The following is a 14,056-nucleotide window of genomic DNA, read 5'->3' on the forward strand; positions in this document are numbered from 1 at the left end:
CTGAAGAGACTGGTTAAAGAAGAGATCTTTGTGCAGACCTGGAGGTGACAAGACGATGAGCTCTGAATGGGGCATCCTCATCCCAGCAGACACCAGACCCACTCTGTGACTTTGGAGAAGTCATCTCTCCTGTTTGGGCCTAACTGCGGGGAAAGAGCTACTAGATCCCTAACCTACCTTTTGTACCCAAAAACTTTTGTGAAAGTTCTAGAAGAAATAAAAAAGTTGGGGAAGCTTTCTCAGCGGGCTACAAAACCCCAAAGAAAGGAGATTGATAGTACATGACTCATAAAATATTTTAAACATCTGGCCAGAAGCGGTGGCTCATGCCTGTAATCCCAGCACTTTGGGAGGCTGAGGCAGGTGGATCACCTGAGGTCGGGAGTTTAAGACCAGCCTGACCAACATGGAGAAATCCTATTTCTACTAAAAATACAAAAAATTAGCAGGGTGTAGTGGCACATGCCTGTAATTCCAGCTACTTGGGAGGCTGAGTGAGGAGAATTGCTTGAACCTGGGAGGCAGAGGTTGGGTGAGCCAAGATTGCGCCATTGCCCTCCAGGCTGGGCAACAAGAACAAAACTCCATCTCAAAAAAAAAAAAAAAAAAAAAAAAAAAAAAAAAAAAAAAAAAAAAAAAAAAAAATCACTGTGGGAAAAAGTACCACACAGAGTCCAGAGACCAAGGACCACCTGGGAAAATATATCTGCAGCATATTCATTGGGCACAGATGTCATGTCATTCTATTATAAACAACATATACAAATCATCTTCGACGGGAATCATTTCCCCATCTGTATGAACATCTTGGTGAATGCTAGGTGATCAGCCTTCATGGACATTGCCCACTCTCTGAGGCTCCTTGGGAGTGCACACGGCTCAGGGATGGCTGGGAAGAGCAGGGCTCTCTTACAGGTCTCTGGGGAGCAGCACCCTGCCCTGCTGCCTGCCAGCTGACCCCAGCTGCCGGGTCATCCCTAATCCAGGCTGGTTTCTGAGGATGAGGGGTGTGGGGTGGTGCGGAGCAAGATCAGGGCTGTGCCCGCAGACTCTCTGACCTGTACCCCATGTTCAAGGCCCCTGAACACTATTTTCCAGTTGAGGCTAGAGCTGAAGAAAACTGTCAAGTTTGTTGAGCTCCAGGCACAAGGCACGGTTCTCTCCACTTCCTGAGCGCCTCGTATGTGTCAGACACTGTACTGGGTGCTGAAGGGTTCCCAGCCACAGGGAGCTGAAGGGTTCTGAGAGGAGACTGACGCTCACGCCTGAACTTCCTACCTGGGTGATCAGCTCGTTCCAGTTTGCCAAGGGCTTTGCTATCTCCCAGGAAACCCCACAGTCCCAGACAAACTAGGATAGTCAGTCACCCTAAGCCTGGCTGAGCCTCTGTCTCACATGAACAGCTTTCAGAAGTGACAGACTCTGGGCCTTATCCCAAGAGCTTCTGGTTCCCTCCATCTGAATGGGGCCCACAGGTCACCCTGAGGCTAAACAGGTTTGGGAGCTACTGATGTGGACACATTTAAGGCACACATGGGATGTACTTCAAGGCACCTAATGGGATGGTTTTGTAATGGAATACAGATCTGATCGCTGGCTGTTTGCAAAGCTCAGTAACAAGAGCGAGGTACAGTAGAAAGAAAGTGACTTCATTTCTCAAAACTGACAATTGGAGAAATGACCAGATTCATACCCAAAGTAACCACTTTGAATTTCTGGAAAGAAAGCAAGAGCTTAAAAAGGGAAACTTGGCCGGGCATGGTGGCTCACGACTGTAATCCCAGCACTTTTAGGAGGCCGGGGCATGCAAATCATGAGGTCAGGAGTTTGAGACCAGCCTGACCAACATGGTGAAACACCATCTCTACTAAAAATACAAAAAATTAGCTAGACGTAGTGCATGCGCCTGTAATCCTAGCTACTTGAGGCTGAGGCAGGGGAATCACTTGAACCCTGTACGTGGAGATTGGCAGTGAGCAGAGATCATGCCACCGTACTCCAGCCCGGGTGGCAGAGTGAGACTCAATCTGGGAGGCAGGCAGGATTTGTGTTGAGTACAAAGTCGGTGTGTCTTGTTTTGGTAGCTGTCTTGGGTCTCAGTCACCTGGAACCTGGGTTGGCATCCTCTCAACAATGGCTGGCTTGTTGAGTAGCTGCCTGGAGGTAATCGCTGGCATTTTGCAGCTGGGTCTCCAGGCTTGGTCTGTCACAAGATTAACCACTGGAACTTCTAAGTAAGCACATAGTTAGATACTAGCATATAGTCAGATACACATGAAGAGATTATGTGGTGGGAAAGGCAGGGGCGTGGAGTCTAATTTAAGGTTAAGGGAAAGGGCTTCTCCCATTTGCTTCAAGGTTATGTCTTGAAACTAGGGAAGAAAGATGAATGGGGAAATATGTAATTCTTTTTTTTTTGTTTTTTTGAGATGGAGTCTCATTTTGTTGCCCAGGCTGGAGTGCAGCAATGCAAACTCAGCCACTGCAACCTCCACCTCCCAGATTCAAGCAATTCTCCTTCCTCAGCCTCCTGAGCATCTGGAATTACAGGCACGTGCCACCATGCCCAGCTAATTTTCGTATTCTTAGTAGAGACGGGATTTCACCATGTTGGTCAAGCTGGTCTCAACTGCTGACCTCATGATCTGCCCACCTCAGCCTCCCAAAGTGCTGAGTTTACAGGCGTGAGCCATCACACCCGGCCAGAAGCTATGAAAATGTATTTTGAAGTGAAGCTGCCCAGTTCCAATGTGAGGGGCCTTAAATCCCAGGTCGGCTGCTCTAGCTGTGTCCCCTGGGCAAGGTGTGTAACTTCTCTGGGCCTCAGTCTCCTCATTTATACGTAGGTTAACAGTGAGATTGATCTCTTAGGGTTGCGGATTCAATGGGCTAATGCATGAAAAGGCTTAGCTGAGTTCCTGTTGAGTGGGAAGTACTCAGAGACTTCACCTGTTCCCTTTACAAGAATCCACATAGGTTTGATGTACTTTGGGAGCCCAGAGAAGGGAGTGCATAAACTTGCTAGGGAGGTCCAGGCGTTAGGCATTTAAGATGGGACATGAATAAGAGTTCCTGAGGCAGCAAAAGGGGAAGGGCGTGTGTAAGGGCATGAAGGTTGTCAAGGGCTGCCCCTGTGTCGCTGAGCAGAGGTGAGCAGGGAAGAAACCCTGAGGATGGGAACTGGGACAGAGCCTTGTCACTGGGCCTTCGATACACAGGAAAGACTGGCACGTGGGGAGACATCAAAGGTTATCATCAAGGAGAAATGGTATCAGATTTGTGATTCAGGCAGATCATGTTGGTGTGTGGGGGTGGACAGGTGAAGGGCTGCTAAAATGTTCCAGGTGAGAAACAGTGTGGCTGAAAGAGGAAGGTGTCATCTCACCGTCCAGCCCAGCGCAGGCAGGTGAACCAGAGCGGATGTCTCGCTGCTGCCACTGCCATGTGGCTCTGCAGCCTGGACTTGGCTGACCTTCCCCCCCTGCCTTGGGGCTTGCCCTGCATCCTCTACGAGGCTGTTCTCACTTCTTCATCTGATCTGATGGCCCAGCTCCAAGCGCACCTGCAGGGAGTGGGTACTTGCCTAGCTTTCATCAGGAGATGAGGAAGAAGGTCCGTGTCACATACCTCACGGTAAATTCCTAGAATTCCCTTCAAATGTCATCATTCCTGCCTCAGTTTCTCTTCAGGTGCCAGTCACAAGTTTCCACTGTTTCCCTCTTTCTGCCTTTGTGGCTTTTAAAATCTTTCTTTGTGGCCAGGCACGGTGGCTCATGCCTGTAATCCCAGCACTTTGGGAGGCTGAGGGGGGTGATCATGAGGTCAGGAGATCATGACCATCCTGGCTAACACAGTGAAACCCCATTTCTTCTAAAAGTACAAAAAAGTAGCTGGGTGTGGTGGCACCTGCCTGTAGTCCCAGCTACTGGGGAGGTTGAGGCAGGAGAATCATTTGAACCTGGGACAGAGATGTTGCAGTGAGCCGAGATCATGCCACTGCACTCCAGCTGGGGCGACAGAGCGACACTCCAGCTCAGAAAAAAAAAAAAAAAAATCTTTCTTCTTGCCCTGAGTGATTAAACACTGGCTCTCAGCTTGGGGACCCAACTTGTTAAATCAAAAGCCCAATTGTTTGTTGGCCCTACCACTTGAGGATGCAGGTTGGGGACTGTCTTTGTATACTCAGACATGTGTACGGGGCACAATTTACCAAAGCACTGAAAAGCAAATGAACAACAACAGTGACACCAAACCCCACAGGCTCTCCCAGGGCAGGGCTGCAGAGTAGGGCCCGCACGTGGTACCTCTGTGTGTGCTCCCAGTGGGGTCTCACACGCTGATTTGTAAGGCCTTCCTTCCCACATGTAATGGCTTCTCCAGAAGTGCATCGATTTATTTTTATTTTTGAGATGGGGTTTCACTGTGTTAGCCAGGATGGTCTTGATCTCCTGACCTTGTGGTCTGCCCACCTTGGCCTCCCAAAGTGCTGGGATTACAGGCGTGAGCCACCACACCTGGCCCCAAAGTGCATCAATTTAAAGGGGAAGGGAAACTTGTGTGTGTTTCTGGGCATTGGTTTTTATTTTATTTTAAAAAATAGAGACAGGTTCTCTGTATGTTGCCCAGGATGCTGGTCTTGAACTCCTGGGCTCAAGGGATCCTCCTGCCCCAGGCTCCCAACGTGTTAGGATTACAGGCACGAGGCACTACGCCTGGCCAGAACTGGGTTTTTTTTGTTTGTTTTTAATATGGAGTCTCACTCTGTTGCCCAGGCTGGAGTGCAGTGGCACGATCTCAGCTCACTGCAATCTCTGCCTCCTGGGTTCAAGCAATTCTTGTGCCTCAGCCTCTGGAGCAGCTGGGACTACGGGCATCCGCCACCATGCCTGGCTAATCTTTGCATTTTTACTGGAGATGGGGTTTCACCGTGCTGGCCAGGCTTGTTTCAAACTCCTAACCTGTGATCCACCTGCCTTGATCTCCCAAAGTGCTGGGATTACAGACATGAGCCACTGTGTCTGGCTGGAGCTGTTTTTTTAAAAACTGATTTTTAGACCTTGTAAATACTGGAAATTAATCACATTCACAGCCCCCACTGGGAAGGGAAAGGAAAGCTAGGGGAGGGGAGGGGAGGGCAGGGGGAGAGGGGAGGCAGGAGAATTTCTTTCTGCAGACTGTAAGATCCTGGGGCAAGAAGTCAGGCCAATTTTGTTCCTCTCTGTTAATAAGCACCTTGTTCCATCCTGCTGTCCATTAGATATTCGTTTAAGAGTTGAATGGGCCAGGCACCGTGGCTCCCACTTTGGGAGGCCCAGCAGGTGGATCATAAGGTCAGGAGAGTCAGACCATCCTGGTTAGTATGGTGAAACCTTGTCTCTACTAAAAATACAGAAAATTAGCCAGGCGTAGTGGCACGTGCCTTGTAGTCCCAGCTAATTGGGAGGCTGAGGCAGCAGAATTGTTTGAACCTGGGAGGCGGAGATTGCAGTGAGCCGAGATAGAGCCACTGCACTCTAGCCTGGTTAACAGAGCAAGATGCTGTCTCAAAAAAAAAAAAAAAAAAAAAAAAAAATTAATTGAATAATTGAGTTGGGTTGGATTTTATTTTCTTATATCTGATACTTCTCTATTTTTAATAAACATTGTGTTACAACTCTTTCTGTAGTAAATAATAGAAATGGAACTCAGGCTAGTTTATACCCTGTAATGGGCTGATTAATGGCCACCTAAGATATCTGGGACTAATCTCTGGGTGCTGTAAATATTATCTTATTTAACAACAGGGTCAGCCTGGGTGCAGTGGCTCACACCTGTAATCCCAGAACTTTGGGAGGCCGAGGCGGGTGGGTCACCTGAGGTCAGGAGTTCAAGATCAGCCTGGTCAATAGGGTAAAACCCCGTCTCCACTAAAAATACAAAAATTATCCAGGTGTGGTGGCGCACACCTGTAATCCCAGCTACTTGGGAGGCTGAAGCAGCAGAATTGCTCAAACCTAGGAGCAGAGGTTCTGGTGAGCTGAGATGGTACCGTTACACTTCAGCCTGAGTAACAAGAGGAAAACTCCGTCTAAAAACAAAACAAAAAACATAACCACAAAACAAATAGGGTCTTACAGATGTGATTAAGATTTTTGTGATGAGAAGATTATCCTGGATTATTTGAGTAGGCCCTAAATGCCATGGAAATATTCTTCAAGAAGGAGGGAGGCAGAGGGAGATTTGACACAGAGGAGGAGGGCAATGTGAGCACAGAGGCAGAGATTGGAGTGATGTGGTCACAAGTCGAGCCCCCTCCAGAAGCTAGAAGAGGCACGAGACAGACTCTCCCCTTCAGCCTCTGGAGAACACTCCGCCCTGCTCACACCTTTGAATTTGGCCCAGTGATAGGGATTTCAGACTCCTGGCCTCCAGGACTGTGAGAGAATAGATGCCTGCCGTTTTATGCCACCAAGCTTGTGCTAATTGGTGAAGACAGCCACAGGAAATGAACAACCCCTCCAAATACGGGGAATTTAGAGGCACATGTCCTAAGAGGCCCTGAAGGGAGCTGGCATCTGACACGTTCCAGCCATAAGGCCAGTGCCCGACCTCCCTACTTCCTACCTGCTCCTGCCTCCACTTTTCTCTTCTGCCCTAGATGAGCCTCCACAATGAGAGGGAAAGATGAAGACGTGTCTACACCAGGAGGGAGGGAATGGCAGGGAGGAGGGTAGGGAGCACACATCTCCAGGTTTGTATCAGTTCTGCAACTGAGAAGTGAGTTCTCTTTTTCTCCTTGTATCCACACATACACATTCAGGGAAAGATTCTGATTGGTTTTCTTGGGTCCTGTGTGCAAGTCTTGGGCCAATCAGTATGGCCAGGGCTGGGGCCCCACACTGTGATTGGCAGCCCCAACAGAATCCTATGGACTGTGGGAAGGACAGCGCCCCCTCAAAGGAGCAGATGAAAGGAATGTTGGGTAAACCAGCAGAAATAACGAAATATCTGTATTTCTTCTATAAACAGAGCATTGGGCTGGGTGCGGTGGCTCACACCTATAATCCCAGCACTTTGGGAGGCCAATGTGGGCAGATCACCTGAGGTCAGGAGTTCAAGACCAGCCTGGCCAACATGACATCTCTACTAAAAATACAAAAATTAGCTGGTCATGGTGGTGCACACCTGTAATCCTAGCTACTCGGGAGGCTGAGGCAGGAGAATCGCTTGAACCTGGGAGGCAAAGTTTGTAGTGAGCCGAGATGGCACCATTGCATTCCAGTCTGGGCAACAGAGCAAGACTCTGTCTCAAAAAAAAAAAAAAAAAAAAGAGAAAAAAGAAGGACATTGTAGTCTTTCATAGGCTTTCCCAGAATCCCTCTTTGAGTTTCCAAATCATAGCCAGAATCATAGATTGTTAGAATGTGAAGTAACAGCAAAGGTCATCTGTTCCAACCCCCTCATTTTACTAGGAAACCAAGGCCAAAAGCAGGAAAGTGACTTTCCCCAAGGTCATACAGCTAGTAAGCTGCAGAGCCGGGGCAGGATCTAGTTCCAATTCATGGCCAATTTCTCTTTCAGCTTCTCTGTCTCTGTCAGCAGTTAGCATGCTATCTGTCTACCCTCCAGCACCTGTTACCCTGAATCGGGCCCAGGGTCTGGGCTAGGGAAGGCAGCTGGCTTCTGAATCCCCAGAACAGGCCAAGCCTCCTCTTCTGAACTCCTCTATTCCAGCCTAGCAGGCTGGGACACAGACACTCTGTCTGGAAGGACTGGAAGGACTGGCTCTCCTGGGGACATCTTCCACTTCAAGTACCTCCTGAAGTGGAAGTACCACAAGCCCTGGCAACCAGCTTGTGGCTCAGCCTCCTCGGGTACCTCAGCCTCCTTGCCAGGTCCCTCAACTCCGAGGCCGGGGGGCAGGGGGTGATACCAGCAACTTCAAATTAGTTCCCAAGTCCGAGAGGAAAATCCAGTCTAGGAAGATGGCCCCCCTCGGATGGCCCACAGGAGAGCTGGTGAGGCCAGGGTAAAGGGCCCCAAGAAACCAGGTGAAGCAGAGAAGGACCCTCCCAACTCGTACAAGATGAAAAAGGCAACCAAGAAGCCAGCAGAGATGCAAACGTCTCCCCCCAAATTAGGTACAGCCAAGAAGGCCTTCCCCAGCAAGGCAGTGGGGCTGGGGACACCAAGGCAAAGCTGGGGAAGGCTAGGAAGACCCCTCCACAAAGCCAAAGCCATGTAGGCCCCTTCCCATGCCAATGGGCTTAGCAGGAAGTCAAAGGCCAAAGGCCGCAGGAGCAGCTAAGGAGACGCTGAGGCCCACAGAAAAACCAAAGCTGGGAGTAAGAGTTCAAAACCCACGGCCAGCAAGGTCAAGAATGGTGCTGCTTCCTCCACCAGAAAGGTGGTGGCCAAGGCCAAGGCCCTGAAACAAGCAGCTGCCCGGGGCCAAACACCAAGGCAGCTTCTCCTGCTAGGGGCAGTGGGTCCAAGGTGGTGCCTGCACACCTGACCAGGAAGACAGAGGCCCCCAGGTGCCCAAAAAAGCTTGGGCTGTCCATCAAGGCCTCATCATCCAAAGTGTTCAATCAGAGGGCTGAGGCCTAGTGCCGGGGTGGAAATGGAGAGAGACTGAGCCTCTGCCCTAGTTTTTATTCCCCAACAAATGCACCTCTCTATTTAATTGTAAGTTGTTTATCAATAAAGAATTTTATTTTTTTCCTGCCCCCTGCCCTCTATAAGAAGCTCAAGGCAGGAGAGTAGCTTTCCCCAAGGTCACACAGCTAGTAAGCTGCAGAGTTGGGGCAGGATCTAATTCTGATTCGTGGCCTAGTGCACTTTCATCTTCTCTGTGTCTGTCAGCAGCTCTCCAGTCCCTGCTACCCTGAAAGGTGTCTTTGTATCTCTTCATCACTCCACCTCCCTATCTGGGAAGACACAGATGTGTTCTGGAAAAATGCATTAAGATCCAGCATTTCAGCCCCAATTGTGCCACTCTTATGATGTGATTTTTGGCCCCAGTTTCATTACCTATCAATTAGGGACAAGAATTTTTATGGAAAGCATCATTGTGAGGACAATGTGGAATGTATCTGAAATTGCCATCCCTATGAATATAATAATATTCCATACACAGCTGTCAAGTTCACAATTACAGGCAATGACTTTACTTAGATTCCCTAAGATCGTCGGTTTGCAGGGCCTCAGCCCCTTGAAATGAATTTTCTTTGCTCCTTACCTAGTTTCAAGCCATCTGCAACTTTGTCCTTCCTTTTTACAAATCCATGTGTTAACTAAACTTTTCTGCACCTTATCATTTTTTTTGATATTGATCAAGATCAAACCAGATAAAAATGCTATTTTGTGGCTTTTTTCTATCTGCGACTCCTTCCTCTGTGTCCCCATCTATAAAGAAGCAACACTTTCCTTTATTCTCCTCCTTTTTTTGGGCAATATCTTTCATGACTGTTTTTCTGAGCCTGTTATGTACTCAGTTCATACATTGTTTCATTTTTTGCTTTGGTTTTCTGGTTTTTGTCTCCCAAAGATTTCAGTAGTGTGTGTGTGTGTTTTTTTTTTCTTCTGGCAAAGAAGCTTACATTCTAAAAAAGGGAGAGATCATTTCTGAAGTATTGCATTGCTTACAACAATGCATGGTCCATGGAAAACAAACATTAATTGATGATGATGACAGTTAATTCTGGATTTTTGTTTCTCATGATTTCACTCACTCATACTTGAATCTATACCAGTTTTGTTGGTCTGATTTAAGACATTGTATTCTAGTTTGAGATTCTACTTGCTTGGTCAGGAGTTCTTAGATATGACACTGAAAGCATGATTCATATAAGAAATGGTTAACAAATTGGACTCCATCAAAATAAAAAAAAATTGCTCTGCAAAAGACCCTGTTAAAAACATAAAAACAAACAAACAAACAAACAAAAATAACAGGCCACAGACTTAGAGAAAATATTTGCAAACTACATATGGGACTAATATCTATAATATATATTCTAAAACCCTCACACCGTAATAGTAAAAGAAGTCAACAATTTAATTAGAAAATGAGCAAAAGACATGAAGAGACATTTCACTGAAAAAGATGTGCAGATAGAAAAAAAGCACATGAAAAGATGTTCAATAGCACTGACCTCAGGGAAATGCAATTTAAGGCCACAATGAGAAATTACTACACATCTATCAGAACAGCTCAGATGCAAATAAGTGACAATATTAAATCCTGGTGAGGATGCAGAGAAACTGGATCTCTTATATATGGCTGATGGGAATGTGAAATTGTATAGCCAGTCTCTAAAATATTTGATCAGTTAAGAAAAAAAAAAATATATATATATATATATATATATTTGCCATATGACCCAGAAATAGGACTTCTGGGCATTTATCCCAGAGAAATAAAAACTTAAGCCTGTTAGCAACGGAATGTATCCGAGTCACACTGCACCAAAGTATGTTACCAACCACGAATCTGTACAGGCCTGCAACAACCTCAGTTCTTGCCTCAGAAGAAAGAATTCAATAGAGGGGCATAAGGAAGGAGAAACTGAGGCAAGTTTTACAGCAGAGGTGAAAGGTTACTAGCAGCTTTAGAATAAGAATGAAAGAAAGTAAAGTACACTTGGAAAAGGGCCAAGCGGGCTACTAGAGAGATCCAGTGCACTGTTTGATCTTTGACTCTGTTGTATACATTGACATACTTTCAGGGTCTTGCATCGCTTTTTTCCTGATTCTTCCCCTGGGTTGGGCTGCAGGCATGTGTAGTGGCCTGCGCCCGCTTGGGAGGGAGCACGTGTGCAGCCTATTTGCTGGAGTCGTAGCATCCTCACTTGAGGCATTCTTCCCTTACCAGTCTAGCATTCCTGGAGTTAAATGTTGCCATTTTCCCTCTTAATGCGCATGCCTGAGCCCACTGGCCCAGCTCTGGAGATCTTATTAGGAAGCTGCTGATCACCAGTTTCAGGTTTTTTTCTATCTTTCTCTGGTGCAGGCTGTGACCAATAATTACTTTAGAGAGACAGCTGGAGACTGCCTGCTCAGCCTTGATGGATGCCTGACATTCATGGTGTGTGTGTGGTGGGGGAAGCCCTCTCCTGCCCTGCTCCTGTCTGACTAGCTACCTACTGTAACATGTCCACACAAAAACCTGTATATGATTGTTCATAGTACCTTTATTTTTATAGCCAAACTTGGAGACTATCAGCTGATTCTAAACTCCATATGTAAGTGTAACATAACTGGAATAGTTCAAATAATTTTGAAAAAGAAGAATAATGTTGGAGGATTATACGACTTGATTTAAAGCTTAGTATAAAGTGACATTATTTACTGAAGATGTCTGGCATCCAAGCAAAATTTACTGAGCATGCAAAGAAGTAAGAAAATATGACCCAAGGCCGGGCGCTGTGGCTCACACCTGTAATCCTAGCACTTTGGAAGGCCGAGGTGGGTGGATCACCTGAGGTCAGGAGTTCAAGACCAGCCTGGCCATCATGGTGAAACCCCATCTTTAAAAAAAAAAGAAAGAAAATATGACCCAAAACAACATATTGATAAATTAAACCTTACCAAAAAAATTTCTGGCCTTCAAAATATACTGTTATGCAAATGAAAAATGAAGCCAGACTGGGAGAAACATTTGTAAATCATATATCTGATAAAAGCCTGTAGCTAGACTGCTTAATGAACTCTCAAAACTCAATAGTAACAAGTCAGGCATGGTGCACACCTGCAGTCCCCGGCTATGTGGACTGAGGTGGAAGGATCACTTTAGCCCAGGAGTTCCAGTCCAGCCTGGGCAACATACCAAGACCTCATTTCTGAAAAAAGCCAAACAAAACAAAAAACCAGCTCAGTAGTAACAAAACAAACAATAAAAATTTGGGTAGAAAACTGGGTGTATATTTCACCAAAGAATATACAGATAACTAATAAACACATGAAGAGATTGTCAACATCCTTGGTTATTAAGGAAATGTAAATTAAAATGTCAATGAGATCACCACCACACCTCTTAGAATGGCTAAAATTAGAAAGTATTGGTGAGAATGTGGAGCAACTGGAACTCTCAAAGTTTGTGGGCGGTGTAAAATGGCACAACCACTTTGGAAAGCCCCTGTGGTGTTTCTTAAAACTTTATGCATACACTTAGAATGTAATTCAGCCCTATTTCACTCCTAGATATTTAGCCAAGGGAAATGAAAGCCTATGTGCATACAAAAATTTGGGCATAAATGTTCACCACTGCTTTGTTTATGATAGCTTAAAACTGAAAGAAATTCAGATGACCACGAACAAGTGAATGGATTAAAAACAAAACCCTGTGGCATATTTATGATAGACTGCTACTCAGCAATAAAAGGAGAAACAGATCACAAAGGGGTATGAGGAAGCTTTGGAGATGATGGATATGTTTATTATCTTGAGTGCAGTGGTAGCTTCACAGGTGTGTACATGTGTCAAAACACATCAAACACTTTACATATTAGCTGTTTATTATATGTCAACCATAGCTCAGTAAAACTTAAAAAACAAATAAGTAGCTGGGTGCGGTGGCTCACGCCTATAATCCTAGCACTTTGGGAGGCTGAGGTGGGTGGATCACCTGAGGTCAGGAGTTCAAGACCAGCCTGGACATCATGGTGAAACCCCATCTTAAAAAAAAAAAAAAAAAAAAAAAAAAAAAAAAAAAAAAAAAAAAAAAAAAAAAAAAAAAAAAAAAAAAAAAAAAAAAAAAAAAAGCAAAAAACAAACAAGTAAACTTCAGAGAATGTGTTACCACAGAACCTGAAACAAAGCAACAGGTATTTTTCCAGAAGCTCAGAGATGTAAGAAGGAATAAAGAACAATGAAAATGATAACTAGTGGATAAATCTAAATAAATATTGACATCATAATAATAGAACTTATTCAATTTGAAATATATATGGAATTAAAATATATTACAATGATGGCCTATAAATCAGGAGAGGGAATAGATTTAAAAGGTTCTGAAGTTCTTGTATTTATCCAAGAAGAGACAAATATAATAATAACAGAGAAATTCATAAGAGAATCAGTATTGTCAAAATGTTCATACTGCTCAAGTGATGTACAGATTCAGTGCAATCTCATCAGAATTCCAATGGCATTTTTTTTACAGAAATAGAAAAAATAATCTTAAAATTGGTATAAAGCCACAAAAGACACCAAATAGCTAAAGTAGTCTTGAGCAAAAACAAAGCCAGAGGCTTCACACTTTCTGATTTCAAATCATATTGCAAAGCTATAGTAATCAAATAGTTTGGCACTGGCATAAAAACAGACGTATAGATCGATGGAACAGGATAGAAAGTTCAGGAATAAACACACGCATAGTGATCAGCTAATCTTTGACAAAGGTGGCAAGAATATATAATGGAGAGAGGATAGTCTCTTCAATAAATGGTTTTGGGAAAACTGGATATCCATTTGCAAAAACAAACCAAACCAAATAAACCAAAAACAATGGAATCAGATCCTTATCTCACACTATACACCAAAAAGCAACTATAAATGCATTAAAGGTATAGATGTAAGACCTCAAAATGTAAGATCCTTAAAACATAGGGGAAAACCTCCAGTGGTCTTGGCAGTGATTTTTTGGATATGATACCAAAAGCAGGCAACAAAACCGAAAATAAACAAATGGGACTACATTGAACTAAAAGTTTCTACGCAGAAAAAGACCCAGTCAACAAAGTGACATGACAATTCACAGAACAGGAGGATGTATTTGCAAACCATAGATCTGATAAGGGATTAATATCCAAGAACTCATAAAACTCAGTGGCAAAAACACTCAAATAACCGAATTTTAAAATGGGCAAAGACCAGCCTGGGAAACATGGTGAAATCCCATTTCTACAAAAACACAAAAATTAGCCGGTCATGGTGGTGCACACTTGTGGTCCCAGCTACTTGGGAGGCTTAGGTGGAAAGATCCCTGGAGCCTGGGAAGTCAAGACTGCAGTGAGCCATGATCACACCACTGCCCTTCAGCCTGGGTGACAGAGTGAGACCCTGTCTCAAAAAA

General features: G+C 45.0%; 1 pseudogene; it reads left to right on the forward strand.

Annotated features, from left to right (window-relative positions):
* The first annotated feature begins 6,855 nt into the window (after positions 1–6,855).
* Positions 6,856–8,589, forward strand: LOC108304369 (annotated as a pseudogene).
* The last annotated feature ends 5,467 nt before the right edge of the window (positions 8,590–14,056 follow it).

The sequence above is a fragment of the Cebus imitator genome, unplaced genomic scaffold (genome assembly GCF_001604975.1).
Source record: "Cebus imitator isolate Cc_AM_T3 unplaced genomic scaffold, Cebus_imitator-1.0 Scaffold54, whole genome shotgun sequence".
Classification (NCBI taxonomy): domain Eukaryota; kingdom Metazoa; phylum Chordata; class Mammalia; order Primates; family Cebidae; genus Cebus; species Cebus imitator.